Below are 14,912 nucleotides of genomic sequence, written 5' to 3' on the forward strand. Positions count from 1 at the left end.
TAGGTGAGATTAGTCAACAATGGTTGCAAATACCTAGAAATAGAACGAAGCCAGGGAACAGGCTCTGTAGTTCGTAGTAGTTCATAGGTCCTCTTGGTAAAGAATCCCCTCTGGCAAATGTTGTAAGATAAGGAATTTGGGGCACTCAGCTATCTGGTAAGGTGATGGGATGGTTTGAGTTAACAATAGAATATCTGCAAGGGGAAGGTAGGCCTTTTCTCCTCCGCCTTAGAACATTCAGACCACGTCACAAAAGTTAACTTAAAACTAATGGCAGTGTGTGGAAGCTGAGGGTGGGTGCCCTAAGAACAAAACACCGGCTGGGACTCTACCCTCTGCCCTGAAAATTACCTGAGGGGAATCTGGGCCAGGAGAACTGCAATTCAAAACACAACCGAACCTTCATTCTAAGCATCAGATCCAATGAGAGTGTTAGGGAGTCCCTGACTTAACCATCCTTCTGGATTTCACAGTTGGCTTGGAGCTAAAATGCTTTTCTTTCTAGCTGTGCGGCAGACTCTCTGTAGTGACAATGGGAGATCTCGGTTGCCAGTTCCTGTCGAAGTCACAATCACACTCACATAAAATGGCCAGTGCCTGGGCCACTCTGCACCACTGAACTCAGTAGGTCAGGCACTGGGGTTGTATCAGACTCCTTCAGGTCCTGTGGGACCATTTAGCATAGAGAAGCAGGGGTGACTTACCAACCAAAGTCACTCACCTATCCAGAAATGCAATGTCCTTGGACTTCACTAGTTTAAAATCAATGACAAGCTTTATAAAACAAACAGTAAGAAACCATACGTCCCCAAGGCCACGAAGGCGTGACTTAATCAGTCCAAACTGGTTTACCTTCTGGGGACCTTTATCTTCTTTACCTACAGCCAAGAAGTAAATGGGATTGAAACCTCCACAAGTCATTACTTGACCCTCCAAACGTCTTCCTAAATCGGCCTCATTTACTAAATGAAATTGCAGCCAAAAGGGGACAGGTCACTGCAGTGGGAAGGACTTCACTGCTTGGGGAAGAGGTCAAGTGCCTTTGCCCTTCTGCTCCCAGCGCTTTATCACTGGCCTGCTGCCAGAGGCAAACACTGGACTGGAAATCTGTGACCCCATACTGAAACCACAGCACTGGTACCATCAGCAACACTGAATATAACTTGTGTATGTGATAAAAAGCAGTCTTGCAACAAGGCTAACTTTTTTTAGAAACAGAAAAAGTGTATCTTCCCATTTAGTCGATATTCTGCAGACAGCTTTAAAATCCTAAACATTGAGGACAGGGTCCCAGGCTTGATTTATACAAAGGCTGGTCAGTTCACTATGTTCCAGAGCCATAAGCTGTACCTCCATCCTATACATATCCCTTTCTAGTGCACCATCGTATTAGTATGTTTAATCGGTCAGAATGGTGGGTTGCTGACAAATAAGAATGAATTAGCACACACATCAGCAGCCATGTATGAAGAATGGGTGTGAAAGCATGTTTTATGGGATGAAGAAAGTTTTAGAAATGCAGCAGATTCTATTTTTCAAAAAGAGCAGGAACGAGATGTCCCATCCCACATGCTCTTACAATGTGACTTTGTCACTCTTCCCATTGACAAATGGGGCTGGTGGCCTCCTTGAAAGTAGAGATGCTTTGTGACCACTCTGACCCATAGAATATAGCAGAAGTGATCCTTTGTCCCTCCTGAGGCTGGGTTAAAGTCTTCCACCTTGTTTGCTGGAACACTTACTCCCAAAGTCTTCAACCACCCTGTACATTATTTGATTGCTGAGGTTGCCATGCTGTCAGGAAGCACAATTAGCCGATGCAGAGAGACGCTGGGGGGCAGCTCTGTGACCATGGTTAGAAAGAGAGATGTCTAGCGATCTCCCAGGGCATTTACCATTTGACTGCAAACTTTGGAGAGACCCAGAGCCAGAAACTTTGGTCTGTCCCAAACTTTCACTCACCAGACACTCTGAGAGATAACAATGATTTTTATTTAAGTAACTAGGTTTGGGGTGATTTGTTATGAAGTGATACATAACTGGAAAGAAGTTAGCTGCTTGGCCCATGACTACTGCAAGGCATGGGTTGGTATCTGTGCAATTTAAAAGAAATTGAAGTGGTGAAAGAGCACAGACTCTGGAGGTCAGCTGCCTTGGTTCACCTTCTGGACCCACAATCATGTGACCTTGTGCAAATTACTTTTCTGAGCCTCAGTCAGCTCATTTATAGATTGGGGATACCAGTTATCATAACTTTATAGGATTATTTGAGGATCAAATTACATCATATTCACAAAAAGGCATAGAACAGTGTCTGGCAAATAGGAAATGTTAGTAGGAGAATTCCAGGTTATGTAGAGCCTGAAGCATATGCAATCAGGTGCCTCTTAAACACAAATGTATAAAATTACAGATCCCAGGAATACTCAGGGTTAGGCATGTGCTAGGTGCTAGGGACATCATAGTAACCAGGCATTCTCCCCATCTCCCAGGAGCTTATGTTCCACAAATGAAGGCAGAAAAATAAATACACATTTACAAACTAGTCAGATGATTTTTTCAAAAAAGATTTTATTTATTTATTCATGAGAGACAGAGAGAGATTGAGAAAAAGACACAGGCAGAGCGAGAAGCAGGCTCCCTGGGGGAATCCTGATGTGGGACTTGATCCCAGGATCCTGGGCTCAAGCCCTGATCCCAAGGCAGATGCTCAACCACTGAGCCCCTAGCCAGATGATTTTTGAAAACACTTGTCTTTTGGCTCTCATTTATTATGAAAGGAGTATAGATTGGTGTACATGGAGAGAAATAATGAAAATATTCATAGAAAAATATTCTTTAAAATAAATTGCAAATCATTAGAAATAATGACTCTACATAGGGTGACTTACCTAAGGAAATACCCAGATGAGCATTCAAAAAAATGCATACACACATATTTAAATGTATGTTCTTATTGTGGCAAAAATTTTATTTATTTATTTATTTATTTATTTATTTATTTATTTATTTATTTATTCTTTTTTTAATTGGAGTTCAATTTGCCAACATATAGCATAACACCCAGTGCTCATCCCACCAAGTGTGGCAAAAATTTTAAAATACAGAGATGCCTGGGTGGCTCAGTGGTTGAGTGTTTGCTCAGGTCATGATCCCAGGGTCCTGGGATAGAGTCCTGCATCAGGATCCCCGCAGGGAGCCTGCTTCTCCCACTGCCTATGTCTCTGCCTCTCTCTCTGTGTGTGTCTCTCATGAATAAATAAATAAAATCTTTAAAAGAAATTTTAATACATAGTTGTTTAATAATGAGAAGATTAAATTGTAGCTGAGAATTGGACTGCTACTAAAATGATTTCATATTTGCTGACATGTAAAGATCTTCACTAAGTATAATTAAATGAGAAAAAATATTATACAGTAAGTATCATACTGAGCAAGAGAGAGCAAGAGATAGATGGGAGTGTTCTGGGAAGCTCTGTGTTCACATGCTGTTTTGCTTTGAGTAGTAAAATAACAGGCAAATTTGGAGGGTTTTTTTAATATATAAATCTGTAGTTGATCTGCAACTACTATTTTTGTGTGACAAAAATAAATACATTTTTTTAAAAAGAATGACTGCAACTCACTCAGTGGTCCCTTTTTTCCTTAAGACTAATAAACCTGTCTCATTAAATGTTCATATTTGCCCTCACCTCTTGGTCCATCTTCAATAAAAACACATATTTAATAAACCATCAGTTTTTCCAGACTTGGAAAAAGCTTCTGGCTCAGACTTAGATGTGTTGGAATAGTAGGTGAGCTGAAAGTTAGTAAGCCAGGACAGGACATGAGCTAAGAAGATGCATGCCCTTCCCCTCTTCCACTTCCAAGTCCACAGATGGAGCATAAGTACATTCTAAAGTGTGATATAAAATGCTAACAGTATTGGTAGGAAATAACATAATCCCTGTGGTTTAATTGGGTCGATTTTTCTGGGAATAATCGGGCATGTTCATCTGGAATGCCTTTGATGCCCTCACCTTCATGACAGCTGCCACTCTTCTGATTCTCTGGGATGGTAGAGGACTTTCATTTTGGGAGGGATGGCAGTAAGAAGCTTAAGTCTTTTGGCTTATAAATATTAGATCATTCAAGTTAAATAAAATATATCCCACACCATTCTCATGTCCTTCTCTGCTCTCGCCCCCACTCCGCCTTTTCTGGCAAACAGTTGCGGTTTTATTCCTTGATTTCAATGAGATGGACAAAGTCTCATGTGGTTTGCTCTTAGCCCAACCAATGGGAAGGCTGGTTGTAAGGCTGCTTGGCAGCTTTGGGTAAGTGGGCCTGTCTCCTGCTTGTCAGGGAAATACCTGCACCATCTCCCCATGCCCCGACTGATGCTATCCCTTCCTAGTAAGAGATTTATTACTTTAGGCTATTAAGGAACTATCTCGTGAAAATGCATGTGGGAAAAATCGTATACTGAATCTGCTATTATCATCTTGTCAAAAATAAGTTTATGAGCTCTTTGCCATAATGACATTGAACTGAAAAATTGGGGAAGATACCAAGAGCAGGTGAGTTATCTTGGGGAGCATGCAGAGGGCAAACGTGCAGAGCTCAGAGCCAGTTAGATGGGGCCACTTGAACACCCTAGAGAGAATTCCAGCAATGTCAGGGGATGGCTTGTGAAATTAGGGAAGGAGATAACACTGTGGCAAGGAAACTTTGAGAAGGCGTTAAAGACAACAGCTTTCTTCAGATGGTTCATCCCTATTGGCCTGCACTCTCTATCTACATGGGAGGCTGACTGCACTGTTCTAGGGCTTCCTTACTCCCCCCTGATGCCCCTTCTGCACACAAACTTTGCTTCTAGCGTGTCTTCCAGTGGACATTCTTATTCTGTGTTGCTGTCACTCGCCACGTCCTTCTCAGGTTGAGGGCTGGGTGAGTTCTGGTGGCCGGCTTAATGTTTGACAGTCTTAAAGATCCTTGCAAATCCCTGTCAGACACATATATTCAGCTTTGGGACTGGTGTCGGTCCTACAAGTGGTTCTGAGGAGGAAAATAATCCTCGCCCCAGTTGTGTTCAGCATCTGCCCTCAGGCAAAAAGTTCCACTCTTTCTAATATAGCACTTTGGACAGGTTTGTGTGAAATTCATGACCTCACACTTTGTCAAATAATCCCTCTAAGTTAGGTGGGTGCTCTTGGGCCAACAGAAAGTTGCCAGTGGTTTAGGAATGAAGGAACTTCAAGGATGGAAATAAGCCATGCATTGAGCTTAGCCAAGGCTTCCTCTGCTCCAGCTAGTGGTGACTAATAAAATATTATTCTTTAAAATGCAGACAAACACTCCAAGAATACAAAAGTTGTCTTCGTTTGTTTTGAAAGAGCAATCAATTTCCGCTAGAACAGAATTCCTCCACAGTCTCTGTTTCTCTTGGTTTTTGGATTTTTATGAAGGTACTATTGAATTTTGCTCACAAGAAAGTATCCTAGAAAAACTTCTTTAAGTTATTTGGGGGTGTAGGAGCCAGGATTTATAACACTCTAGTTTTTGTTAATGTGTAATTAGGGAGTACTTTATTTTATTATTATTATTATTAAGATTTTTTTTATTCATGAGAGAGACATAGGCAGAGGGAGACGCAGGCTCCCTGCAGGGAACCCGATGCAGGATTCGGGACTGGGATCATGCCCTGAGCTGAAGGCAGACGCTCAACCACTGAGCTACCCAGGTGTCTTTAGGGAGTACTTTATAGGCTGAAGGTGGACCTAGTGTGTTGTCTAGTTAGGAGCAGGAAAAGCAAGTTTCAGCGAAGGTTCTGATATCTTTGCTGCCCCTAAATAGGAATGGATAAAAAAATCAGATCTGGACAGCAATTGCCAGTTCTGGGCTTAATCACTGGTGAGGCAATGAGTCATTGTGTGACTGTGGGTGGCAGGAACACGGCTCAAGAAGTGCTGAGATTCTGATTCCTGTAGAGTCCACACTAGGGAACTTCATCAACTTTCATATTTTATTTAATATTTATTCAAGCTATGGTACTCAGAGGGTCTTATCCTGGGACCAACTGAGGATTCACCAATTTAGGCATTTATTCATCCATTTATATTTTGGAGCACCTTTTCTTCGCCAGGTATTGGACAAATAGATAAAACTTAAAAAGGAAGCAAGTTTTCATTTGGACATAGCATTAGGATGGATCCTAATCTAGCACATGTGCACACCAATTATTCAGGACCTCACCTACCCAGTGTGATCAGAGTAAATCAGACAGAAATTATAATATCTGTCCTGCTTTTGGCTAAGTTGGAAGCTGTGTTCGTCCTCCTCACATTTTATGTCCTCTGTAACATGTGTGTCTTAGTTCTTCAGCTTAAATCAAAACCCCTTGTTTATACTTCTAATAAAGGCGGCGGGGATTCTTCTCAATTGAGTTTGTAGTGGAGACTTTCAAGGTAAGAGGATATTATTTTCTCTTCTAGTTACAGTTTATGAAGATGATTGTCAATTTCCTCAATTCGGGTTGGGTGTGAAAAGAGGAGAATGCTGTATTTTTGAGACAGTTGAGCACCCTCTATGTTTGGTGGCCTTCTAGAAATGTGTCCAGACATTGCCTCAGTTTTTGTCCCAGAAGAACCGACAGTTTTTGCTCTCTAGAGTTTTCAGTAACAACAGATGTGTTTCTTATGGCAATGACTTCAGTGATTGCAGAGACATTCATTTCTATTGGAAGGAGAGAAAGTCAACTACTTAAGAATAACAAAAATTGAGGTATAGGAACTTATGCTAGTGCATTGGTGATTTTCAGACACATTATGTTTACTAATCCAGAATTTTAGGGGAAAATATCCATCTTTTAATGGTAAAAGTTACAGAGAAGTAGCATTTGGTTTTAAATTTTTGCATTCTCCCTGGATGAAGGCCTGAGATTCCGGAGTTGTTCTTGAAGTTGACCCTGCTGGTTTATAATATGCTGCATTTTAACTATACCACAGCGCTGGTGAAAGAAACCGTGACACCAAAAAAGCATATGGATTTGATAACCCACCCTGGAAAATCAAGGACATCTGGATTTTTTTGCTGTAAACATTTTTTTGAAAGTCTAAACATAAAGCACTGGTCCAATTCATTAACATTTTGGAATGACTTTAGTTATGATATGTCATAGTAGAAATGGATTGCGGGTTTTTTGTAGTTGAAAAAAATCAAAATTTTCACATTATCAGTGAAAACCACATTAGAAAGAGACATTTTGAAAATTGAATTTATTTTAAATAAGCTTGGTAGCAGGTATTCTAGCAGAGAAAATGCCTCTAAGATGTCAAAATGCATTTTTAAGAGTTAAAAGAACCACATGCCTTGGAGGTTGTTTGCTGATATCTAAAATATTCCTAAATTTTTATATACTGTACTTTATTTATTTGAGCTGGCCATACAGTTTTAATTAGTTTCACTGTGGTCGAATTAGCTTCATTAAAGTAGATGCCCTCCATGGCAAGATAAATGGCAGCCTTATGTACCACAGATTTCCGACATAAACTATAATTCATAAAGGCCAACACAACTCTTTTCTTTGTAGCTGGGTAACCATTTATGTTTGAGGTGAAGATGTTAATATGGAAATTTTGTGAGCTAGGAAAGAGGACGAATGCTATCATTCTAATTTATGACCTTTCATATAAGGCCAAATGTAAAGGCAACTTCAATTGTTTTATATCTCAGGGCCAGCACATAGCAGATGTATGAAATTTGGAGTGTTAGGCATAAACTTTTATTACCAAATTATAAATAATTTCTCCCACTTATAATGTTCACCTTTCAAGTTCATCTTGATTAAAATACAAGGGCAGCATCACACCAATTTCACTGAATTTTACAGCTGAGAGAGGTTTTCTAGAGTTCACAGCAGAGCATAAAGCATCAGGGCATTTGGAAGACTCTCCTCACAGGAATTCAGACCATGAGCCCATCTCTTTGAAATTCAAAATGATGGTCAGTGAAGTCTGAACATGTATTTAAACATCTCAAACATTACATCTGAAACCAAGTGCCCATGATGTAGGATATATTTTATCTTTTGATGAAAATAAAAGGCACACTGCCTTTCCTGAGAAATTTGTCCATCAGTCAATAAGTTTATATTCCTTCACAGAAGATATTACAGTATAGTGCTGAATAATAGAGACATTGGCCTCACCCTCATAGAACAGACAGTCTAGTGAGGAAGAATATAAATATATACACAGACACACACATAGACACATAAAGTTATTTAATTGCAGCATTTATAAGTGGTACAAAGATTTACAGTGTACTATGATCATGAACAAGAGGAGGAACCCAATTCAGCCTGAGGGATTATCAATGCCTTTCTTAAAGAATTTATGTATGAGCTAAGACCTAAGCATACTGAGGAGCTGGCCTGGTGAAGAAGGTGGGGCTGGGCTCCAAATAATGAAACCAGATTTAGGGCTGTCACAAAAATCCAGCAGGTGATACGGTTTGTATTGTTTATGGAGAAGGAAGAATGGAAGTGAGTGACAGTTTTTATGCCTGTGAGCCAAGAGACAAGATATTGACTCCATTTGATGTAGAGAATTGGAATTGAAACCCCTGCATAAAAGTGGGATAATTGAAAGGCTACATTGTGAAGAAGACGAAGATGAAGAAGAAATTCAACAACTATAGAATGTCTTTTTTTTTAAGATTTATTTATTTATTTATTTATTCATGAGAAACACGCAGAGAGAGAGAGAGAGAGAGAGAGAGAGAGAGAGAGAGAGAGGCAGAGACACAGGCAGAGGGAGAAGCAGGTTCCATGCAGGGAGCCCAAATGGGACTCGATCTGGGGTCTCCAGGATCCCGCCCCGGGCCGAAGGCGGCGCTAAACCGCTGAGCCACCCGGGCTGCCCAGAATGTCTTTTTTCTCATCTTCTTTAACAAACACTTTTCACATCCCATGATAAAAGGTAGATGATAGTGGTCCAAATACCCTAAACTAGGATGTGACAGGTTAAGTATTTTTATTGTTCAGTCTGAAGATCCAGAGAGGTCCAAGTGCAAGCCAGCACTTCATACCAGGTAATGCATTTGCTGGAACAAGACCAGCCAGTATTCTTAGAAGCATAACACCTATTAGTTACTAAAACCTGCTATGGAAACTGTTGGCCAATCCAATTCCATATTCATATCTATCATTATCAGCATCAACATAATACAATCACCCACATATCCACAATGTTGTTTGGTGTTTTATAAAATAAGCTAGGCATGATACCTTCTCTTATGAACATGAAACACTGAAACACATAGTTTTTTTTTTTTAGAGGAACAGGACTATAGATATGTGGACAAAGAGTTAGATGGCAAGAGTTCTAACTTGGTATTTTATACCAACATTTGCCTATTTTGAGCCTAATAGCCTCAAGAGAACAAGAAGACAGGCCCCAGACTGGGAGAAAATGTTTGCAAAAAGACATATCTAATAAAGGACTTTTCCAAAATATACAGAGGACTCTTAAAACTCAACAATAAAAAAGGACAATCTGATTTTAAAATGGGCAAAAGATCAGAAGATATACAGATGGCAAATAAGCATATAAAAAGATGCTAAAAAAAAAAAAAGATGCTCCACATCATATGTACATAGGGATTTGCAAATTAAAACTGCAATGAAATTCCACAAGATATCTATGAGAATAGCCAAATCCAAAACCCTGGCAACAGCAAATGCTGGTGTGGGTGTGGAGCAACAGGAACACTCAGACATAGCTGATAGGCATGCAAAATGGTGCAGCCACTTTGGAATACAGCTTGACAGTTTCTTACAAAATTAAACACATTCTCGGCATACAATTCAGCAAATGCGCTTCTCGGTATTTATCCAAGGGAGCTAAAAACTTTGGTCCACACTAAAACCTATACATGGATGTTTATAGTGGCTCTATTCATAACTGCCAAAAATTTATAAGCAAACTAGAGGTCCTTTAGTAAGAGAATGAACAAATTGTGGTACATCTAGAAAATGGAATATTATCCAACACTAAAAAATGAGTTATCAAACCGTAAAAAGACATGAAGAAAACTTAAATGTACACTTCCAAGTGAAAGAAGCTAATCTAAAAGGGCTATGTACTATATGATTCCAGCTTTTTGGTATTCTGGAAAAGGCAAAACCATGTAGACATTAAAAAGACCAGTGGTTGCCAGGGGTTAGTGGGGAGAGAGGGATGAATAGAGCACAGAGGGTTTTTACAGCAGTGACAATACTTGGCATGACACAGTTATGGGGGATACATGTCATTAGAAGTTTCTCAAAACCTATAGAATGTGCAACACCAAGAGTGAACCCTAACATAAACTATAGACTGGGTTGGGTGATAATGATGTATCAATATAGATTTACCAATTTTAACATCTTAGCTAAACTAAGCTGTGTAAGCTAAACTAAATCTTGTCAGCTTTTATTTATGACTTTAGGGATCCTTAATAAATGAATGTTTGTGTTCAGGGTTTTTTTAAACTTAAATATTTTATTTATTTATTCATGAGAGACACAGGGAGAGAGAGGCAGAGGGAGAAGCAGGCTCCCTGCAGGGAGCCCGACGTGGGACTCGATCTAAGGACCTCAGGATCACGCCCTGAGCCAAAGGCAGATGCTCAACCACTGAGCCACCCAGGGGCCCCTGTGTTCAGGGTTCTGAAGCACTAGAAGTTGTCTTGGTGGACTGACATTCAGAAAAGTCTTGCACATGTTTTCTTTGTATAATAAAAAAAATGCTAGACAGAGTCTCAGCCTCGCTGCTGCCGCCCAGAGACTGCTGAGCGCCCCTACGTCCGCCGCCACCCATTCCGGACATGGAGCATCTGGTCATGGATAAAAATGAGCTGGAGCAGAAGGCCAAACTGGCCGAGCAGGCTGAGCGATGTGATGACATGCCAGCCTGCGTGAAGTCCGTAACTGAGCAAGGAGCTGAATTATCCAATGAGGAGAGGAATCTTCTCTCAGTTGCTTATAAAAATGTTGTAGGAGCCCGTAGGTCATCTTGGAGGGTCGTCTCAGGTATTGAGCAAAAGACGGAAGGTGCTGAGAAAAAACAGCAGATGGCTCGAGAATACAGAGAGAAAATTGAGACGGAGCTAAGAGATATCTGCAATGATGTACCTGTCTCTTTTGGGAAAGTTTTTGATCCCCAATGCTTCACAAGCAGAGAGCAAAGTCTTCTATTTGAAAATGAAAGGAGGCTACTACCGTTACTTGGCCCAAGTTGCTGCTGGTGATGACAAGAAAGGGATTGTGGATCAGTCACAACAAGCATACCAAGAAGCTTTGGAAATCAGCAGAAAGGAAATGCAACCAACACATCCTATCAGATTGGGTCTGGCCCTTAACTTCTCTGTGTTCTATTACGAAATTCTGAACTCCCCGGAGAAAGCCTGCTCTCTTGCAAAGACAGCTTTTGATGAAGCCATTGCTGAACTTGATACATTAAGTGAAGAGTCATACAAAGACAGCAGCTAATACTGCAATTACTGAGAGACAACTTGACATTGTGGACATCGGACACCCAAGGAGACGAAGCTGAAGCAGGAGAAGGAGGGGAAAATTAACCGGCCTTCCAACTTTTGTCTGCCTCATTCTAAAATTTACACAGTAGACAATTTGTCATTCATGCTGTCCCACAAATAGTTTTTTTTTGTTTATGACTTATGACAGGTTTATGTTACTTCTATTTGAATTTCTATATTTCCCATGTGGTTTTGATGTTGAATATTAGGGGAGTAGAGCCAGTTAACATTTAGGGAGTTATCTGTTTTCATCTTGAGGTGGCCAATATGGGGATGTGGAATTTTTATAGTTATAAATGTTTGGCATAGTACTTTTGGTACATTGTGGCTTCACAAGGGCCAGTGTTAAAACTGCTTCCATGTCTGTAGTTATTGTGGATACTTTAAGGTTTAGTGCACTTACAAGGCTGTAGTAGAAATGGGTATCCCGTAGATGCTACATGTGAACCACAAGTATCTGTGGAATACTCATTCTCAATGTGCACACCTTTGACTACAGTTGCGGAAGTGTTCCTTTAGTTGTGACCCAATTTACTCTGGATAAGGGCAGAAACGGTTCACATCCCATTATTTGTAAAGTTACCTGCTGTTTGCTTTCATTATTTTTGCTACACTCCTTTTATTTGTATTTAAATGTTTTAGACAACCTAAGAACAAATGTACAAGTAAAGATGCAGTAAAAATGAATTGCTTGATATCCATTACTTTATGTATATCAAGCATAGCAGCAAAACAAAAATCCCATGTATTTAACTTTTTTTTTTTTTTAGGGTTTTTTTGTTTGTTTGTTTTGGTTTGGTTTTTTGCTTTTGTGATTTTTTTTTTTTTTGATACTTGCCTAACATGCATGTGCTATAAAAATAGTTAACAGGGAAATAACTTGAGATGATGGCTAGCTTTGTTTAATGTCTTATGAAATTTTCATGAACAATCCAAGCATAATTGTTAAGAACACGTGTATTAAGTTCATGTAAGTGGAATAAAAGTTTTATGAATGGACTTTTCAACTACTTTCTCTACAGCTTTTCATGTAAATTAGTTTCTTGGTTCTGAAACTTCTTTAAAGGAAATTGTACATTTTTGGAAATTTATTCCTTATTCCCTCTTGGCAGCTAATGGGCTTTTACCAAGTTTAAATACAAAGTTTATCATAACAAAATACTACTAATATAACTACTACTGTTCCCAACCATGTCCCATATTCCTCCCCTACCCTGGGGAAAAAAAAAAAAGCTTTTTTTCAGAGACAGGGGATTGATTGGAAAAAAGTGTTCCACTTAAAATTTTGGTATATGGTATTTTCTAACTTAGGAAGCCACAATGAGGCCCATCATGACATTGGGTAGCATTAACTAAGTTTTGTGCTTCCAAATCACTTTTGTTTTTAAGAATTTCTTGATATTGTTATAGCCTGCCTTCAATTTTGATCCTTTATTCTTTCTGTCAGGTGCGCAGGATTACCTTTTTTAGCCTTCTGTCTTGTCACCAACCATTCCTACTTGGTGGCCATGTACTTGGATAAAAGGCCGCATGATCCTTCTGGCTCCACTCAGTGTCTAAGGATACCTTGCTTCCTTTGCTTGCATCCCACAAACTATTTCCCTCATCCTATTTACTGCAGCAAATCTCTCCTTAGTTGATGAGATTGTGTTTATCTCCTTGTAAGCCCTACCTATCCTGAATGGTCTGTCATTTTCTGCCTTTAAAATCCTTCCTCTTCCTCTCCTTAAATAATGATGGGGCTAAGTTATACCCAAAGCTCACCCTACAGACTATTTCCTCAGTACCTTGCAGAAAACACCAAACAAAAATACCATTTTAAAAGAAGTGTATTTTTTTTTTCTTTTAGAATGTAAGCTCCACAAGAGCAGGGACAATGCTTTCTGTATGTTCTGTTGTGCCTAGTACACTAGTAAATGCTCAATAAATATTGATGATGGGGAAAAAAATGCTAAAGAAAAACTTGTGAAACATGGAATGTTGCCTTGTGAATCACTAAAAGCCAATTATAAGCTGCTGAGGGGATTCTGGGCACAACTACATTTTGATAATTGTAGTTTATCAATGGTGCCTGCTGCACTGGTCCAGCGGGGCCCTCAGAGATCAATGTCTCTTGGAAGAGGTAGCAACTATGTCTGCAGATGAACCATGCCCTTAAAACTCCTCATTGCCTCCTGCCTACCACACCCGACTTAATGACTTCACCAGGGCTCTATAGCAATGAGAAAAAGGCTATGAATCAAAAAATTATTTTTTATGAATCACTGAAACAACCAGTAAGGAATATGGTACAATTTGAGGTCTTTTGTGAGGAAGGCTTTTTAGGGACAGGGTTTTCTTTATATCTGATTATGTTTGTTCTTCGCAGCTAATTATTTTATTTAAATGATACTTAATTTTTTTCACATTGTATCTTATACCGCAAGAGCTTCCTTTTCAAGAAATCTGTAATGCTTGGTTTTTACCCAAAGTGAGCTTTTATGGAAGGATATAAGGAAATCTCTTTTCACCACCAAATCACACCCAGTTGTTCTCTGGCCGTCGTATCAATCAAAGATTCATTTCTTCAGCTAAGACAGGTTTACGAGAGGGGAAACTCATGTAGATCTTAGGGAAAAAACCCTGCATCTTAGATCTAGAACACTTAAGAGTTAAGAATCTGTCCAAAGATATTATTTATTTGTTTAGAGTGTTGCAAATCACAAGCAGAATTAAAGTATACGTTTTGAGTTGAGGGTATGTGTGTGAGGAAAAAAAAGGAATCAAGTGTTGGTATGACACTTTACTTCTTTTTCTTCGCCCTTTCCATTAATAGCAAGAATATTGAGAATTCATGCAGAATTCCAAACCAAGTTCCCATAGCAGCACTTAAATAATGTCTGCATACCATTTCCAATTAGAACTAGATTGTAATGTAACGCAAGTTTTATACCATTATAATACGGAGCTACTTTAGGGATTCTAATTCTTTTTGTGGCAATTACGTTGCCATGGAAACAATCTCTTGCTAATAATGACTTCATCACCCAATCAAAATCCAAAGCGGATTCAAAGGTTTGAGGATGCCTGCTTTATTTATTTGCATAAATAAATAACTTACTCAACGAAGTCACTTACTTATTCAAGGACCTTTCCGAGCCTGTATAGTCATTACATTAGTAGCACATTCCAGTTCCGTAGGACTTCAAGCTATTGCTTGCATTTCTGCCTAACGGAAATCCTGCCTAAAAGATCACTTCCAGGCTTTGTTTTGTTTTAAGTATTTTAAGGGGTGTTTGCTTTCTGTGAAGAGGTAGCGGCAGCTCTTTCCCCTCGGACCGCCAAAGCCCCAACTTCGCCTTCGGGCCAAACGA

The 14,912-nt window shown here is 39.5% G+C and overlaps 1 pseudogene; it reads left to right on the forward strand.

Annotated features, from left to right (window-relative positions):
- The first annotated feature begins 10,863 nt into the window (after window positions 1–10,863).
- On the forward strand, window positions 10,864–12,569 carry LOC112934690 (14-3-3 protein zeta/delta pseudogene; annotated as a pseudogene).
- Window positions 12,570–14,912: the final 2,343 nt, after the last annotated feature.

The sequence above is a fragment of the Vulpes vulpes genome, chromosome 10 (genome assembly GCF_048418805.1).
Source record: "Vulpes vulpes isolate BD-2025 chromosome 10, VulVul3, whole genome shotgun sequence".
Lineage (NCBI taxonomy): Eukaryota > Metazoa > Chordata > Mammalia > Carnivora > Canidae > Vulpes > Vulpes vulpes.